This window comes from Vanacampus margaritifer, chromosome 2 (assembly GCF_051991255.1).
Source record: "Vanacampus margaritifer isolate UIUO_Vmar chromosome 2, RoL_Vmar_1.0, whole genome shotgun sequence".
NCBI classification, from domain to species: domain Eukaryota; kingdom Metazoa; phylum Chordata; class Actinopteri; order Syngnathiformes; family Syngnathidae; genus Vanacampus; species Vanacampus margaritifer.
The window spans coordinates 28968494-28985914 of record NC_135433.1 but is presented as its reverse complement, the minus strand read 5'-3'; the positions used below and the strand labels follow the sequence as shown (position 1 = coordinate 28985914).

Below are 17421 nucleotides of genomic sequence, written 5' to 3'. Positions count from 1 at the left end.
ATATGTTATATATTATGTCATTTCACCTCTCCCCTCAACTGTTGGGTCTGCTAGGTAGGACAGGCAACTTCCCCCACCATCGATCCAACACGCGACCAGATGGGGTTCAGTTGACAGCACCATCCTCTCTTCACTTGAGTGTCCAAAACAGGCCAGGACGCAAACTAACCACAAAGTCGAACTGCGGCTGGTGCCAAGTGCACATGTGGACGCCTGTATGTCTTATTGTAGTGTTTAGGGATGGCTCGATCCGATCCACTGGATCGGTATTGTTGTTGAGTAGATCTTGTCCTCCGCGTGTTTGTTTTCTTTCGGGTAGTGAGAATATTGGTTATCTGAATACAGGCTGGAGATCGATGAACAGTTTCTTCAAAGCTTTTATTTCTACAGAATATTCCGGGCACAAGTGAGTTACAGACAATGGCTGTAGCCTCTCACAAGTGAGAAGATTACAAAGGATTTACAATATTCTTATACTATCTTGAAGGGCGGTACCACACAGTTTCCAGTAAACAGTTCACCCGGAGTTGACCGGACATGAGATAAAACTCAAGGACATCATTCAAACCCAAAGCCCATTTGAAGAATAGAGGAGTTTATTCAGTCATGACTGCACCTGGCTGAAATTGCGATAACACTCACAAGGATACATCCGCAGAACAAAGCTCTACAGAGGAAATGAGGAAATTAAAACAGTTGTGACTAAATCTGGGCAAAAGATACATTTCAGTATCCAGTCCGATCCAGGCCAAAATAGCTGGATCGGGATTGAATACTTTTTCATTATAACCAATCCGATCCATTCCATAATCCATCTCACTTTGTGTGACATACCGTAAACACGGACGCACCGTCACCATGGTTGCCATGCGCCTGTGTTTTCGTCACGTGAGCAGAAGCCAACAGTGGTCATGTCTGCGGTGTGGAGTTACTTTGTGTTAAAGGAGGAGAAAAGCAGAACAGCTGAGTGCAATGCTTGCAAAATTAGTGTGTCAAAGGGGCAGTAGCAAAACCGAACATTTCAACATAACGAACTTGATAAAGCATCTGAAGAAGCATCCTGCAAAAGGAGTATGGAGAATTTATACAGGCGGGTGAAAACGAAATGCGCGGCAAACACATGCTGGAAACACTATAGACGACTACAAAACTTGCTCCGGAGAGCACCAGTGCCAAAACGATAACAAAGTTATTGAGTTCATTTTGCTGGATGACCAACCACTTTGTGTCGTGGAAAATGTGGGGTTTCGAGGGTCGAGCATTTGGAGCCGCGCTATCAACGACCAAACCGGCACACCATCTCTGATACACTAATCCCACTGAAATACAAACAGGTGAGCGAGTGGAAAGTGCAATTATGGTTAGTTTAACAACTGACATTTGGAGTTCAGACGTGTGTCCAGTGTCCTTAATCAGTCTGACAGCACAGTGGATAGACCCAAGTTTTACTTTGCGGACAGCTGTGCTACAAGCTAAGCAGTTTTGTGGCTCACACGCAGGAGAGGCCATCGCTAAAGCAACAGAGGAAATATTGTATGAATGGAAAATTGACAAGAGCAGAGTCCATGTAATCTTGCAGGACAATACCAACAATATGATAAAGGAAATGGACCATCTTGGGGTTGCTAGTATTGGATGCTTTGCCCACACACTGCAGCTTGTTGTTAACGAGGGGCTGCTGTCGCAGCGGAGCGTGTGTGACGCGGTGGCTGTTGGAAGGAAAATCGTGGGTCAATTCAAGCACTCACAACTTGCATACTCAGGGTTAGGGTACAGCTCATATTATATGATTCAGAGTCTCCTTGCAGACTTCCTGAGTTATACTTACCTTATTCTAGTTGAGTTGCAGTTATTTTAGGGAAATTTATTGCAGTTTTGCAACGACAGTGACTTTTCTGCTTATATACGAGGATTATTTTATTCATTTTAAATATTTGCACTAGATTATCACTGCACATTGTTTTATTTAAAACATTTGTATGGTGCAGCTGGGTCTGCTGTGTTTACAGTGTTGATATATCAGATGTGAGTATCAGAAGCCGCAGCAATTACACATAACCAGTGTTTTTTCCTTTTTTCTTTAGGGGACCAGAATAGTTGTTGTGGGGTGTTTTTATGTCAGTATCCAAAAAATGACATCCACGTATTATAAAAAAAACTTTTAGCGTGACAAAAAGAATCGGATCGGTATTGGCCATCAAGGCTGCAGTATCGGGATCGACATCGGTTAGGAAAAAGTGGTATCAAGCCATCCCTAGTAGTGCTTTATGGTCCAATTACAAAAAAACACTCGGGTTCTGATCGGGGTTGCCGTTCCTCAGGCGACAAGCCGTGAGTCAATAACTATGCCCACACATTCTCTGTGCCTCTCACTGTGGACAACTCCAGGGTAGAAGAGAGTCGAACCCCTCTTGAGAGCATCAGAACCAGAGCCAAATCTGGATGTGGAAGCAAATCCAACTATATCTACTCTACTTTACTATATTTGCACTTTGCAAATTTTACATCTATGTGGCTATGAATCCTCTTTATTGTGAGTTTTTTTTTTTTCAGTGACTGCTGCTGAATCATCCTCAAATGGCTCCAGTGAGATCTGTGCCAGCGCTCCAGAGGAGTTCTGATTCAGTGAAGCTGACCTAAAGCCCAATACACCCCTGGATGAATCCACCATGTATGGAGGCAAAACGGCATCCTCACTAGTCGGAGAGAAATGTTCACTTATTGCTAAAGCACAAAATACTTTATATTGCATTGTTCATTGTTACATTACACTAGATTTAGGTTTCTATTACATCAAGGGGGGAAAAAAAAGTAAAAAAAAATATGACACACTGTTGTGAGGTAAAAAAAAGAAGAAGAATATTTTGGGCATTTAGGCGCCATACATTTATATTGGGCAAAGGAACATGTATCGACAGGCAAAAAACAAAACAAGAAACAAAAGACATAATACAATAAAATTATTTGCAAGTCAGATCTTTTTTAAAAAAAAGCTCATTTAAATGTCCAGTGTTGGGTCTGATATCTTTGGTGTGTGTCATGACCAATTGTAAATGATTATGAAGGACATACAATGACATTCTCCGGGAGCGTTTGCAGGATGTGGCCGATGAGCTGATAATGAAGACAATTGGTTTGCGACTGGGTGTGTTATTATACTAAATTATACTCCTGACTGAATCAGCAGAGGAAACACTTCTTGATGACTGCTATGGAAATTTTTTCATAATAGCCTGCGTTTAAGACGGTACATACCTCAGAAACATTTCTCCCAATTGTTCTGCTTTATTTCCTGCTAGCTGACAAAAATATCCGACACCAATTCTACCCTTTATGAGCAAGCAAAGGGTACAGTTTTTCTTTTTAGTATCCCCCTTGTAAAATAATTGAGAACTTGTATGAAAAATTAAAATAAAATCACAGATTCCATGGGAAATTGTGGCTAAAATCACAGTGATCAATTGACCAGCATTCAAGTATTGTCCAAAATGAGTTTTGTTGTGTGTTATTGAGCTTACTTTACTACGCCTTGAATGTGCAATTTTGTAGTTGTACAACAAAATACTGTACAATGGAACCTTGGCTTTAAATCTGTAAATCCAACAACACTTAATGCAGCCCTAGCCTTTTGGCTTTGTCACTTTGCAATTCCTACTCCTAAAGGGAGGTTTGGTCAACAGCATTGAGGTAACAGACTAGTAGCTCTCAAACAACGAGTTGCAATTCGCAGAGTCATTCTGTCCACTGTAGACTTTCTTGTTGACCGTCTGGACGAAAGTCAAGCACACATTCAAAAGGGTATAAAACTGTCAAGAGAGTGGGAGAACCGAATGGCAAAAATGCACACAACACTAATAATGGGCCAAAATGTGTCAATGCTTCGCAGTGAGTCAGGAATTCCTATACTTAATTTATGAAGCTCGTATCATAGTGCATCACTGATGGAGATTTCTCCAATTTCCCATGACAAAGACGAGTGCTTATTTGTGGAGTGGCAACAATTCGATTCGATTTGTCGAAATAACACATAATATGCGAGTATATCATCAAATTTGCAATTACAGTAATGTCCCCCCCCCCCCTCCCCCCATCACATTAAGTTTTTGAGCTGCTTCTTTTGAGTTATGTATTCATTTTTAGCAGTTTTTCTTTTCAGGAAACTTGGTTCATTTACAGGTGCATCAATAAGCCTACATTGCAGAACCAAATGTTGCACATGAAGCTTTGAGAAATGACGCTTTAATTGACCAATTGGATGGAAAACTTCCAAGTTTGATTAGGATTCATCTGGTTGTCAATATACAACAAAGAATTCAAGCTTCACTGGATTTGGAGTTGTGTTTCATAAGCTGGTCTTAAACTGGGGTTTCCCGCTGTCCTACGACCCAGAGTTCTCCCTGTGAACCAGGCTGGCCAACACATTCAATGCGGGTAGAAAGCAGGTATATAGATTCAATCATCGAACAATACAGGCAAACAGAAGGGAGGTGTTATACAGAGGTGATGAGAGAAGTTCAGGAACAGACCGGGTTGGAACCCGACACACTCTAAAAATAGATTGGTTAAAAAAACTACCAATCTAGTAGGTTAAGCTCATATCGGCTTGATTAGCCAATAGATTGGTCAGACATTGACCATTCCGGGTGGTTACGGGCATACCAATTTTATTGATTAGCCAAAAAACAAACAATGAAAGTGGTTACAATAGAAAGTACGTCTAGATAGATCACTTGGAAATATATTGCATCAATTTATTGTAATCTAAATGTATTTATTATTATGTGATTTACTATAATGTAGTTTAAAAATGGAAATGTGTGTCTAGATAGATCACTAGGTGTGACCAGCTCAGTGGCTAGTGGTAGGGTGTCTGCCCTGAAACTGGGAGGTTGTGGGTTCAATCCCTGGCCGTTGCATACCTAAGACTATAAAAATGGGACCCATTTGCATCCCTGCTTGACACTCAGCATTATGGGTTGAAATTGGGAGGTTTCCCGAGTGCAGCCCCTGCTGCTGCGCACTGTTCCCTCAGGGGATGGGTCAAATAAGGAGAACAATTTTTGCCCTACTTAGGTGGGTGTGACAATCAGTGGTACTTTTTCCCGGGATTCCAAAGCTGCCTTTAAGGCCCCGTCCACACGAAAGCCAGTTTCAATGTATCCTTACAAGTTTCTTACCGTTTAAGCCGTTCGTCCACATGACGGCGCGGTTTCGGAGCTTGAAACCGATCACTTTTGAAAGCGGGCTCCAGAGTGAAAAGATTTCAATACGCGTCCGTCTGGACACCATATGCAGGATACTCCTCCAGCGATGACGTAATGGTCGCAGCGTCGATGACGATGCATTGTCGCATACTGATGACGTATGTGCCAATTCTCGTGTGACTACGCGCAAACCGTCAGTCTCTCAACAACAATGGTGGATAGCCGTGTCGTAGTCATTCTGCGCGGCCTCCTTAGCTTGCTTATGCAGCAAAATATTTTGCTTCTTTATTCCCACGTTCAACAAGCGGTGTTGCACTTGAATCACCCGCCATTGTCACTTCTCCTGTGTTCGTCTTTTTCATGTTGTTTTAATACATGCAAAGCCATGTTTGTTCCGTAGATTGCAATAAAGTATTAATTTTTTTAAAGTGTCCGTCTTCTTCGCTGATTCTTCTTCTACGCTTTCCATTAACTCCTTGTGGCTGCGCTACAGCGCCACTCCAGACTTGGCATATACATTACAGCCGTTAAACGTCCTCAGCGTCTTCTTTTGGACAAACGCGAGTCTTGAAATGCTTCTGTGTGTACGAGATTTGTTTGAGGAACGAAGCCGGTTTTGTTTCCGTCTGGACGGGGCCTAAGATAGTTGGGGAATGAGCCTCAGCTGGCAGCTGCAGGTGTGGGTGGCAGATTAATGAGGAGTGACCAAGAGCAGAGTGGAAAATTCCCCCACAGCATTAGAAGGTAGGTAGAAAGCATTGTGACAGAAATGACTCAAAACGTATGATTCAAATATAAATCAGCTGTAGAATGTAATGGACCATGCTGTACTTTCTATTTAAATACATTTTAAAATAGGTGAATCTCCCTGAGTCAAGAACACTTTTGTAAGAACAACACTGTATTAGCTTTGAATAAGCAACCCACACTTAATGGACTTGGAGTTGTGTTACTGCATGTGCCACACACACATACTAATTGAACTTTGCCACCACCCAGAATTTCAAAGAAGATTGGTCTAATCCGTTGTTCGAGGTGTAGGCGTAAACATCAGTCAGCTTTCCTCGATGATGCAAGGTTCTCCAAATTCAGTCATTTTGCAACCACAATCACTAGTTGGCTCTTTTTCTCCTCACATCTTGAGCTTGACTTGTCATCTTTAAATTTTATTGAATTTTCCTCATTCCTAAACAGGAATGACAAAATGTTCTTATGTTTCCTGGATGTCGGGCCTTGATATTATCAAGTCCTGTCCCACAAGCTGTAAAAATAAGCACATCAATGTATCTGAATGCAACACTGATTGCAATATTCGCGTGTCAGTCAATCAATGAACCATTGTCCACTCCCTTAGTCCTAGGGGAGAATGTTCTCAGAATTTACATTGTTACGTTTTAAGTGTTCTGCGGAAACAATGTGTTATTATGCATTGTAATCCATGCCTCACTCGTTTTCTTTCCACACTCTAGACAATGCTTAAGCAAGTATTTGTCTTATCTATGCTTAAGGAATTATCTGCATATCTGTATCTCACCTGTGGAATGATGAGATAATGAGATCCCGCCCCGCCCGTGTACAAGATCCATCTTGCTGCCATGCATGTATTTTTCAGCAAGAGGACAAGAGGCAGCGAGCGGATGTGTCTCTACCCTCAAAGCTCAGAATCAGTCCCTGGTTGTCATGGTAATGAAAGCCAGGGCTGATTTTAGTAAGGCAATAAATACGTGATGTATGTATGAGGTTATTTGACAAAAACATGTCACCGATATGTTATTAATCAGAACGCCAATGTTGGCTGTCATACTTATGCAGATGACACAACTGTATTTATCAATGTCCCTGAATGACAACAGTTTAATCAACGTAATGTCACTGTCTAGAGCAAATTAACAACCAAAATCTTCTTCAGATAAACTAAAAAACTGAGGTAATTATTTTCGGAAATAAATACAAGACAACAAAACACCTTGAGTTTAAAATCTTGGGGTTCTGATAGACTCAGACCTGACTTTGAGCAATCATATCAAATCAATCAATCACAAATCCAGACTGAAGGACTGCATGCTCCAAGCAAACCAAGAGAAGCTTATCCATAATTTTATCTCCAGCTGACTCAATTATTGTAACTGTCTTCTGACTGGACTCTCTCAAAAGAACATCGGCAGTTGCTGCTCATTCAGAATGCTGCAACTCGAGTTCTGACCAAAACAAAGAGATCAGAACATATCACTCGAGTCCTATAGGTTTTACAGTGGCTCCCTGTCAGCTGTAGGATAGATTTCAAAATTCTGCTATGGGTCTATAAAGAACTGAATGCTTTGGGTTCTGAATACATTCAAGAAATGCTGATTTAATATGAACCCAGTAGGACTGTGAGATCTGCAGACTTGGGTCAATTAGTGGACCCAAGACCTTAACTTAACTTAACTTACTTTTGTCTCGTGTTTCAAGACAGATCTTCATGTCGAGTAGAGAGGAACATTCTTGGCTTATACGTGACGAATACATCAATGTTGGCGCGCAAGAGTCATGTACATTTTGTACAAGTGAAGCTGCAAGTTTCCGAGGACGCTGGCACACAAGACAAGTGAGGAGGGACATACTAGAAACTACGTTCGTGTCGGCAAATAAAGAGCCACTTGGAAAAAGAAACCACGGGAGCCACATATCGTTTGGGCGTCTAAAGTGAGGTTTGGATTTTGCTTTACTTTTTTCTTTTTAATTCTGCTGCAGACACCGTTCAAACAGGTGTCACGTTCCAAGTGATATGTCAGCGCATCCGCCATATTGGATGTGGCAGTTGTATTCGCCATTAAATGTCGGCAAATAATTAGTAAGATTGAGTCAGAATGGGATAATATAATCAAAGGTAACGGTTCCTTATTAATCCAATGAGTTGTGGCTTGATGATACATCTCTAAGGAGAAACTGAATGAGGCATCTTTACAAATAGCTTCACTTTGCCTCATCCAATATGGCTGTGGCGTCAATGTACTCACGATGGAGTTGCCGTCTACTGTATGTGTATGTACTGTAGATGCTGTCTATGAAAATACTGTCAGCGGGTGCCATTCAATGGATAGATGCACGGCAGTGCTATGTGAATTTATCCAAATATTTGGGGCAAGTTAATGCTGTCTGTAGGGTATTCCTAATAATTGGGCCCACCCATGCATTTCATGTGCCCCCCTTAAGCCTGAGCTCTGGTGACGGGTCGTACTGGCATTGCTGTTCTGTCTTGTATTACTCATGCACCTGTGTCAGTGTGACGCCAGCGACAGTCACGACTCGCACAGCCTCTGGGCAAAAAGACATACAATGCTGGAACTCGATCCAAATTAAGTGCTCTTTATTTCTTCCTTTTGGACTTCTATTTATGTAAAAGCACTTTACAGGTGGGGAAGACAGCACCTTGCACTTCTGTTTATAGCTGATATTTCCAACCTACTATTCTTTCCACATGAGCAAAATTCAAAATCACTCCCTGGTTTTACCTGGTCAAAGATGGAAGGTGTGAGGTTACAGCGCATTGATTTTGTTGTTCCTCTTCTCACCCTTTGTGTTCCTGTCATCTAACTTGCCATTATAAAAAGCGTAAACAACAGCCACTTAGCTTTCCTTCTCTATTGGTTTGATCATATCATTAAACTGGGTGAGGGGGCACTGAACAATGCGGTGAACATGCATTGGGAATGATTGATCGGTATAAATAACCTGAAGCAGCATAATTGGTGTTGGTCATAATGGCGGGAAGAAAATTACTCTTTGCAAAGTAGAGGATAATTTTCTCTTATGCTGGTGTCTAACATAATCTAAATTATGTTGATGTGATTTCAAAATTATAGGTAATTAGATGTAAAAAACTAGCTGGGATATGTGTGATGATACGCTACATCAAACAGTGCACGGGTCGGATACATTGTATCTGCCAGTATCTGTAATTTAACTTTTAAGGCGATGGCTCCCATTTTCTCACACAGGTTCGATTACCCAGTCACGTGTGGTCAGGATAGGCAAGGTAAGCACTGCCTACCCTCAGGCTGAAATGATGCTCATACCTCAATTTAAAATGACTGATTACTTCGTCTGGCCTGCAGGCAAAAATGCTGCAAAAATGATCTTCCTGAAGGCACACCGCTACTGTGCTTTTCCCAGCCCTGTCCGCGTAGCGATGTGTGTTTGCGCATGCAATGTCAGTTTCCCAGTAGAAAAGTCCTTTACGCAAATAGGCAGATCGCTACGCAGCCTTTTTACATCTCTGTATTATTCCTATGCGAACGTACATTCATGAAAACGATAGGATGACGCCGCTCTGGAGAATATAAAACTATTTTCACGCCTTTCTTTTGAGGGAAAACGCCATCTTTTAAAGGATGGGAGAGCAACGCCTTAGCTACCGGATCTTCAGCAAATTAAGGGACAAAGAATTAGTCGTACTTTTCACAAAGAATGGTGCAAAAGGAAAGGTTGGCTTTGTGGATGTGCTTTGTTAGATATTATAACATTTTTAATACTTCATTTTATTCTATTAGCCATTGTTACACATTATTAACATTCCAATTCTTTATATTAACCTTGTCGAGATGTTTTGTGTCCTTAGCAGAGCAGATGGTGTTGATCTCGGTATGGTCTGACCTTAGGCTGGTACACACTGATTGGTCCAAAATTCCTTGTTTTATTTTGTACACGCACATTTCGGTCTTGAAAACAAAATTTGCTTTGAAATAACACACACACACTCTTTACTTTCTTCATCAGTCACGGCCACCGTAAATTTGGTTCAACTTGTTTGTGAGATTTTGTTATGGGGAAAAATAGAACCTTCAACTATATAACATATTCAGTCCCGAACACACACCCAAATCTGACCTTGTTTACGCCACTGCTCACGGAAAAGTACCAGAGAGTATGTTTAGTCTATAAATGAAAAGGAGGAGGTCTTTTTAACTATAAGAAGCTATTGTACACGTAGAGGAGTACATTTGACGCTCTGAATCCCACGATGTTTAAGTGATGATAGAGGTTGTTATTTGTCCAGAGATTCTCTGTTTTTTATTAAATCATTTTTGAAAAAGGTGTGTTTTTCTTACATTAAATCTATCTTCATTTTTGGAACACGCAAAGAGGACAAAATTCCTTAATTCCTTCAGCTTCCATTAACTGGCTGTTTCACTTTACATGGTGTTTGGAATTGCTATTGCTAGCTTGATTTTGTGAGGAATTAGCCTGTTTTACAGGGAGATATTCACTTTGTTACATTCTTTCCGGGCGTCCGGGCGTGTTTGAAATTGTCCGTTTTTCGTTGTGCGGCAAATGGGAGACGGAGTGCACTGCAACGTTTACTGTGGCTGGCAGACCGCACACTGGCTGACGGTGGCCCAGAACTTTAGCTGAATGGCAAGTGTTGAGCTTCCGCAGCGGAGGCGATGGGATACGAACCCCGCTCGAAGTAAAAAATAAATAAATAAATATTGCGGAGCAAAAAATTTAAGACTTCAAAAGAGAGTAATGTTGTTTTGTTTTATTTTCTACCCACACATTGGAGGCATATGTTAAAATAGTTTGAATGTATTGCATCTTGTACCTGAGTATCAAGTATCTCGAGGTCAAGCTGAGTGTCCTCTTTTTTTGGAAATGAAAATATGGTCACCTTAGGATACGTTGTACACTCGCCTGCCGACACACAAATTTGTAATTGGTGTGTGCGTCTCAATTTGCGACTGCCTGCCTACTCAAACCTAGAGCTGCACGTCACTGCTTTTACCTAATTTTATTAAGTCAAGACAGTCTTATTGAATTTTACCAAGACACTTTACTCTCTACCAGTAATGGGAACTCAAGGCAAAAACTTTCTTTGCAATAATATATTCTATGTGCCCCCCACACGTCGAAATGGCGTAATATGATTATTTTTGTGTTAATGGAGTAAGAATTAAGCAGATTAATCCAACCATTTTCATCAATGTCATGGCGCTGCCATTTTGTCCTGTTCCGCACTCTGATGTCGACTGAAATTGATGTCAGAGTGCCCTCAGGTTCGTATTGCGAATGTCACGTGACAAAACCCAAAAGGCAGGGGAGTCGTTTTTTAGTCCTGCTGCGGACATACGGTAAATGTGAAAAAAGAGTGTAGTTGAGATTCTATTCTGCTTGCTGGGTACAGCCGAGAGTCTCTTGAGCAAGGCACTGTCCTGTCCCCACAGCTTAAGTGGTGTAAAATTGTTTTTGTGCCTCTTTTACTCTGACATATCTCCTTGAAGGTGAGGATGCAGGACAGAATTGAACATCTTAGAGGAATCAGGTACAAGAACAGTGCATTTTATCAAATCTATGACAATACAAACAATAGCGACGAAAAGGTCAGCTGTTGTTGGGCTCTGCAAAAGATATTTAGAAGTTTTGATTTAGAAAGCAAAAAGCAATTTTGTCCAAACCTCACAATAGGGGCACAATAGCTCAAAGCATTTCCACGATCAAAGATGTATTCACTATGCTGTCAGTTGTGTTTGTATGATTGCATTATTATGGTTGATGGCCACAATTCGGAAAACCCAATTGGAAAACTTCAAGTATTTTTATCCTTTCTTTCTTGACTCACTCACTTGAGGCATAAAGTAATTTGTCCCGGCCATACCTGCCAGAAAATTGTAATTCACAACTATCAACACATAAACATACAAAACACAACGGAAAGGAAGTAGTAGTGTTGCAGTTTATGTAAGATTAAAGAAGTTCAGAAGATTACGCGTATTACACATCCCTGAGGGCATACTTTGCAAAAGCCAATTTTCAAAGGGATGCCCTATAAAAAGGCATTGAAAAACAGCATGCAACATACACCTGCAACAACACAATAAACAAGTTTAGCTACCAGAAAGCTACAGAATCAATTGAAATAGACAATTTGTACAGAGCTCACAAAACTGGTGCCTACATGACATTTCATAGCAAATTTGTATGGCCGCTGACGTCGCTGAGTTATGCAGTCATTGTTAAATTCGAATGGGTCGAGAAACTTGCTCGTCCTTCTGCATACCGGTATTTAACGTTTGACTTAGTGCAAAATATTTTGTAAAAAAAAAAGATTGAGTAAATAGGACTTGAAATTGAGCAATGACCATCGAACGGAATTAGACTACAATTAAGTCATAAACATATTTGATACAATTGTCAGTCATGTTCCAATTATTTTACTCAAAAATGTAAAATGTGTGGGTTCAAACTAATTATTTATCTTCTAGGATGTGTACTTGATCCAGATGTAAATATTTGGAAATAAAAGTTGATTTTTTTCAGAATTGGCTTCACTATTCCAATACCTTCCAAGGGGAGTCTAAAGTTATCAGTTTGATTCTTTTTGGGGGAAAATATACATCTGGTATGGGTTTTGTCCATCTGCATACCACATTCATAATTTAAATACTTGAAAGTGTTGATGCTTGACATAATTCTTTCAAAGATGCCTTTCAAATTTTGTAACGGCCACCGCATGAAAGGAAAAAACAACTACAGAATTGTACCCTCAAACCAGCAGCTGAGGCTGATGCATTGTGAGAAATGTCTCCTTTTAAAGGACTGGTCCTCCAGAATAATGAGGCTATTCCATTGAAAGCACTTAAATTGTTCAACACACCCACACCCACTCAAACACACGCACCTACTGAGTCCAAATGATTTTTTTTCTCTTCTGGGATTTGCTTATTTTTGTTTTGTTTTTCTTTACCGAGCGGTGATTGTCATTGCCTTATCAACTTGAGTGTTTTTGCAGGGAGAAAATAATATGGATTGGCAAAAATAAATAAATAAATAAATAAATAAATAAATAAATAAATAAACGTGTCTCCATTTGCAGACAGTTGGAGATTATTGATTAATAACAGTAAATTTGGCTTTGCTGTAAATTTGATTTAGCATGCATGACAGGTTTCAAACTCATGTTTTGGTCGTTTTTTTTAGACTTTGATTTAAAAAAAAAAACTAGAAGAAAATGGTTGAACTAGCACACATTCAAATTAAGTGATTCAACTGTCACTATAATGTAATATAATAGTGCATGCTTAACTCAAGTCCCTGGATGCTAAATTCAGAGTCTTGTAATTATTGAACATGACACAAGTAGAAAATCTACTCGCCGTCGTGCCACTGAGTATGTGAGAGGGTAATTTTCACAACCTTAATTGCAATTTGTTTTTATCTGTTCTCCTCAGACTTGTTCACAAAGCAGTGAATAAAGGAAAACTGTGTACTATGTTGTATATATGCTTTTTAACAAAGCACAATTTAAATGATAATTTGTGGAGTCAATCTATTCAAAGACATTGGTGTGCAAAACATATTATTTCCTTCTTTTTTTTTTTAAGGATCTTGAGGACAAACTTTTCTTTGCATGTGAGTTGGCTCTTACAGATCAGTCCTGCGTAATTTTTTTACTCTAGATCTAATCTGGGTCACAACAAAAATTAGAAACCTAAAGACCATTGGTCTGCACTATTTCTCAGTTGCTTAGGTACATTTCTCAGATCAGAATGGAGAGTGTCAAAACTACTTCAATGTTCAAATCGCAGTGTCACATCTGTACAGAAAGAAAAGTGATTCCTACACTACTGCCTATACGATATAATTTTTCCTAAAGAAACTGTACCATGTTCAAATGTCCATTTTTGTGTTATGCAGTGTTGTCTCAATCATAATGAGATGGTCCGTCAACAAATTACAGTACGAACAGAAAAAGAGAAAATGTGAATCTTGTCCAGGCACTTGCAATTGATCTTCTATACACATGTAGTTGTAACTTTCAACTTAGAGTAATTGTCATCAAAACTTTAGCTACAGTTTACATCAGAACATCAGTCCACGCAGACTACACTATTGTATTGATAGCATGACTAAGCAGAAGAAATAGAATAGAAGAAATATACCAATGTGAATTAAACCATAAATTAATAAAAAGCTGTCAGTTATCTTTTCTCTTTGTCTGTGTTTTTTTGCCACTCTGATGTGACATAATTGTTTGAGTTGCTTTCAAGTTTTGATAGGACTGTTGCAAATAAAAACTGTCAAAAATATATTAATGAATGGATTTAGCATTTATCAATTAACAGTGAAAAATACAAAGGCAAAGGAGGGTTAATTGTTAAAGTTTCAATGTAATTGTTTCGAGGAAAATCTGGGGAGAAAATCACGACAGGAAGGGAGGAGACTACTTAGCAGAATCGAATCAGAAGAGAAGGGAAAATTGTGTGTCTGTTTGTGTGTGTTTGCATCCATGCTTGTGCATACATGTATGCAGATGTGTGTTAGAAAAGTTTCACAACCAGAGTTGCAAAAGATGTATATCAAACGCAAAATACAAACCATGACTTTTTTTTTTCAGTTCTGTGTGGTCCAGATGAGCATCTGCACAGGCAAGAGTTGGAAAACTTGTGCCTGCGCACAATCCCCTGAGCATCTGACAGTTCCTGACCAAGAAGAACATCACCGTGCTGGAGAACCCTTCCTACACACTTGACCTGGCTCTGTGTGATTTTCCAAAACACCATCAGGTGAGCAAGGGGACCCATTTCGAAGACTTTGACGAGATCCAAACTGCCATGGCGACAAAAGCTGCAGTGGATCCTTAAAATAATTCTTCCAGTGGTGCATGAAGAGGGAGAAAGTGCATCGGACTCCTGGAGGGTTACTTCAAAAGCTGAAAACCAGTAGTTTGTGGTTTGTATTTGAAATGTATGCTTTGTGACACAAGTCCTGGAACTTTTCTGACACAAGGCGTTTAATTTTTTTTTGGTGAGATTAAAATCGAATTTGATCTGTAACTTTGCCACACTGTTCACCTATGATTCAAATTTTGGATCACAGCAAAACTTGTTGTGGTAGGTCAGCCACTCAAGAGAACTAATTCCGGTCTCAAATCCAGAAGTAAATATATGGAAGTCAGACGTATTTTCTTGATCTTTTGTCACCTATTTATAGTTTGATGTCAAACCTTAAAGATGCATTGTGCCGTTTAAAAAAGGTACCATATTAAAGCTTTTTCTACATCATGCATGCTCCGCCAATGCCCAGATGAGTATGAAGTGCCCTGACTGTTTTACTCCGACTGCTTTTATCTTCTCTTTTTATAATAGAGTGTGTGGACCCTGACACTCCACATTTTCATTGAGGAGGGGCGGGGTGGAGTTTTTCTTACCTCATTTGAAGTCATGTCTTTGTTTGTCAACTGTGGCTGTCGCTTTAAGATGGTGCACATACTTGCACACGCACCATGAACGAGCCTGACACAGATGCTGCAGTTACGCTTTATGCCAGAGGTGGCAGTCGCGAGTAAAGAAGTGACAATCTGCACAAAGATCCTTTAATGTTTTCAATCAAAAGCAAAAATAAAGTAAGTCGCCTTAATATTCCCATATTTTGGATGGGCGTGTTTATCAACATTATTTCTGGATTATTACATTGGTTTTCATATTATCATTGGAAAGCCTCGGTTTGCATAGTGATTGTGAATGTTTTTGTGATCTCTATGTTGTGAAAACCAACCACTGAAAGGCAGGGTGAGTGCAACTAGGTTGTTTTAGACAAGTGAGTGGTATGAAAATAGAAGCTCTCCTGTACTTGACCCGAGGACAAGCAGCTACCACCATTCTGCATATGAGTGCTGTCATAACCACTGCTGTTTAGCTCAAACAAACATACTGTAACTGCAGCAGTTAGAAGAGAGGCTGGGGTACACGAATCCTATCCTCATAGCTGGTAAACAAAGTGCTTCAATTTGTACACTTTAAGCTTGAAGGTTGGCTTTTATAGTCACTGAATTTGGGAAAAAGTGCCGGAAGCACCTCTTGATCCATTTCAATGTAACTGCAGTGGTCAAATTTGGGCAAGGCGGCATTTAGTTAGGAACCATTTTTGAGCAGTCAGACCTTCTTCCGCAGTCAACAAAAGGCTCCACAGCTGTGTACTAAATGCAGTCTTCTGGTTGTTATTATTAGTATTGGGCAGGGTTATGGGAATCCAGGTCCATTAAGTAAAACCCCTGAAACAGTTGGGTTGACCAACCCTGGCTTTGCGAGCATTAAAGCCTAGATACACTAATTCGACGTCGGGAGTCGGACAGCGTTGGGCCGACAGCGTTGGGCCGACAGCATGCGCCGTCTGATCAGTGTATAAATTACTGTTGTGAAGTCGATTCGAGTTAACCTACATCATGTTGAATCGGCGTCGGGGCATTTGATCACTGTGATTGGCTGTTAGTTGACGAATCAGAGGATGGGACGAACACGGATGAACAGTACTCAACTCAACTTTATGTTTTTTTAGGACAGCACACGTGAATATTAAAGTCCCCCATATAGAGGATATGATCATATTTCAGCATGATTTCAGCAAGAAGATTGGCAAAGTTGTTTAAAAAGTCCTTATTGTATTTTGGAGGTAAATGACACAGCACAGCACAGTGACAGTTTGGCTGATTTCAAAGAAGGTGGTTTCAAAGCTATTGACATTGTTTACATTTAAATTAGTTTTTAAAAATAGTCGCCGTTCCTCCACCTTGGCCTGACGTCCTCTGAGCGTCCAAGTAAACACAGCCAGGCGGTAGTAATTCAATCATAGCGGTGGACTCACCGGCGACAGTCTCGGTCTCCGTCATGCAGTGGCGCTCCTGTCCGGCCCAAATCGGTCCATACCACAAAACGTACCGTCTTGTATGATATTACTGTTAAAGAGTATGCCGACAAAGGTGTGACAGCCAAACTATGGCATGAAATGGGGACACGACTGGATATAGCAGGTAGGATTTACTTTTATATATGATACTGTGCAAAAAGTCGGAGGGTTTCATTCACGTGGTAGGACATTGTGAGAGAAAAAGTAACCACCGGTAGGCAATGTTTACGTTTTTATATCCCGCCCCCGTAAAGAGGTTTCCAGTTGCCTTTAGGAATAATGACTACCGCCGCCGATGGTATGAAGGTACGTAATAGTCGGGTCGGTGCGGTGTGTATTTACGTCATTTTTCTACGCAACGTGCCGACGTCTGGGCCGACGCCCCAGGGGGTAGGGGTCAGTCACATTTGGCCGACGTCGGATTGGTGTATAAAGGCCTTTAAAGATAAAAGGACCGGGCAGAAGTTCCCTCAAAACCTTTCAATTGGTGCCGTGACCTGGATATAATCTGTGACTTAAATGTCAGGCAGCTTTTTACCATTTTACCACATAAATC

At 40.4% G+C, this 17421-nt stretch overlaps 1 long non-coding RNA gene across 1 annotated transcript; it reads left to right on the top strand.

Annotated features, from left to right (window-relative positions):
• Window positions 1–5899: 5899 nt before the first annotated feature.
• LOC144044828 (uncharacterized) lies at window positions 5900–15131 on the top strand. Its single transcript, XR_013291372.1, has 3 exons — window positions 5900–5948; window positions 7656–7894; window positions 14578–15131. It is a non-coding gene; the product is annotated as an uncharacterized LOC144044828 (long non-coding RNA).
• The last annotated feature ends 2290 nt before the right edge of the window (window positions 15132–17421 follow it).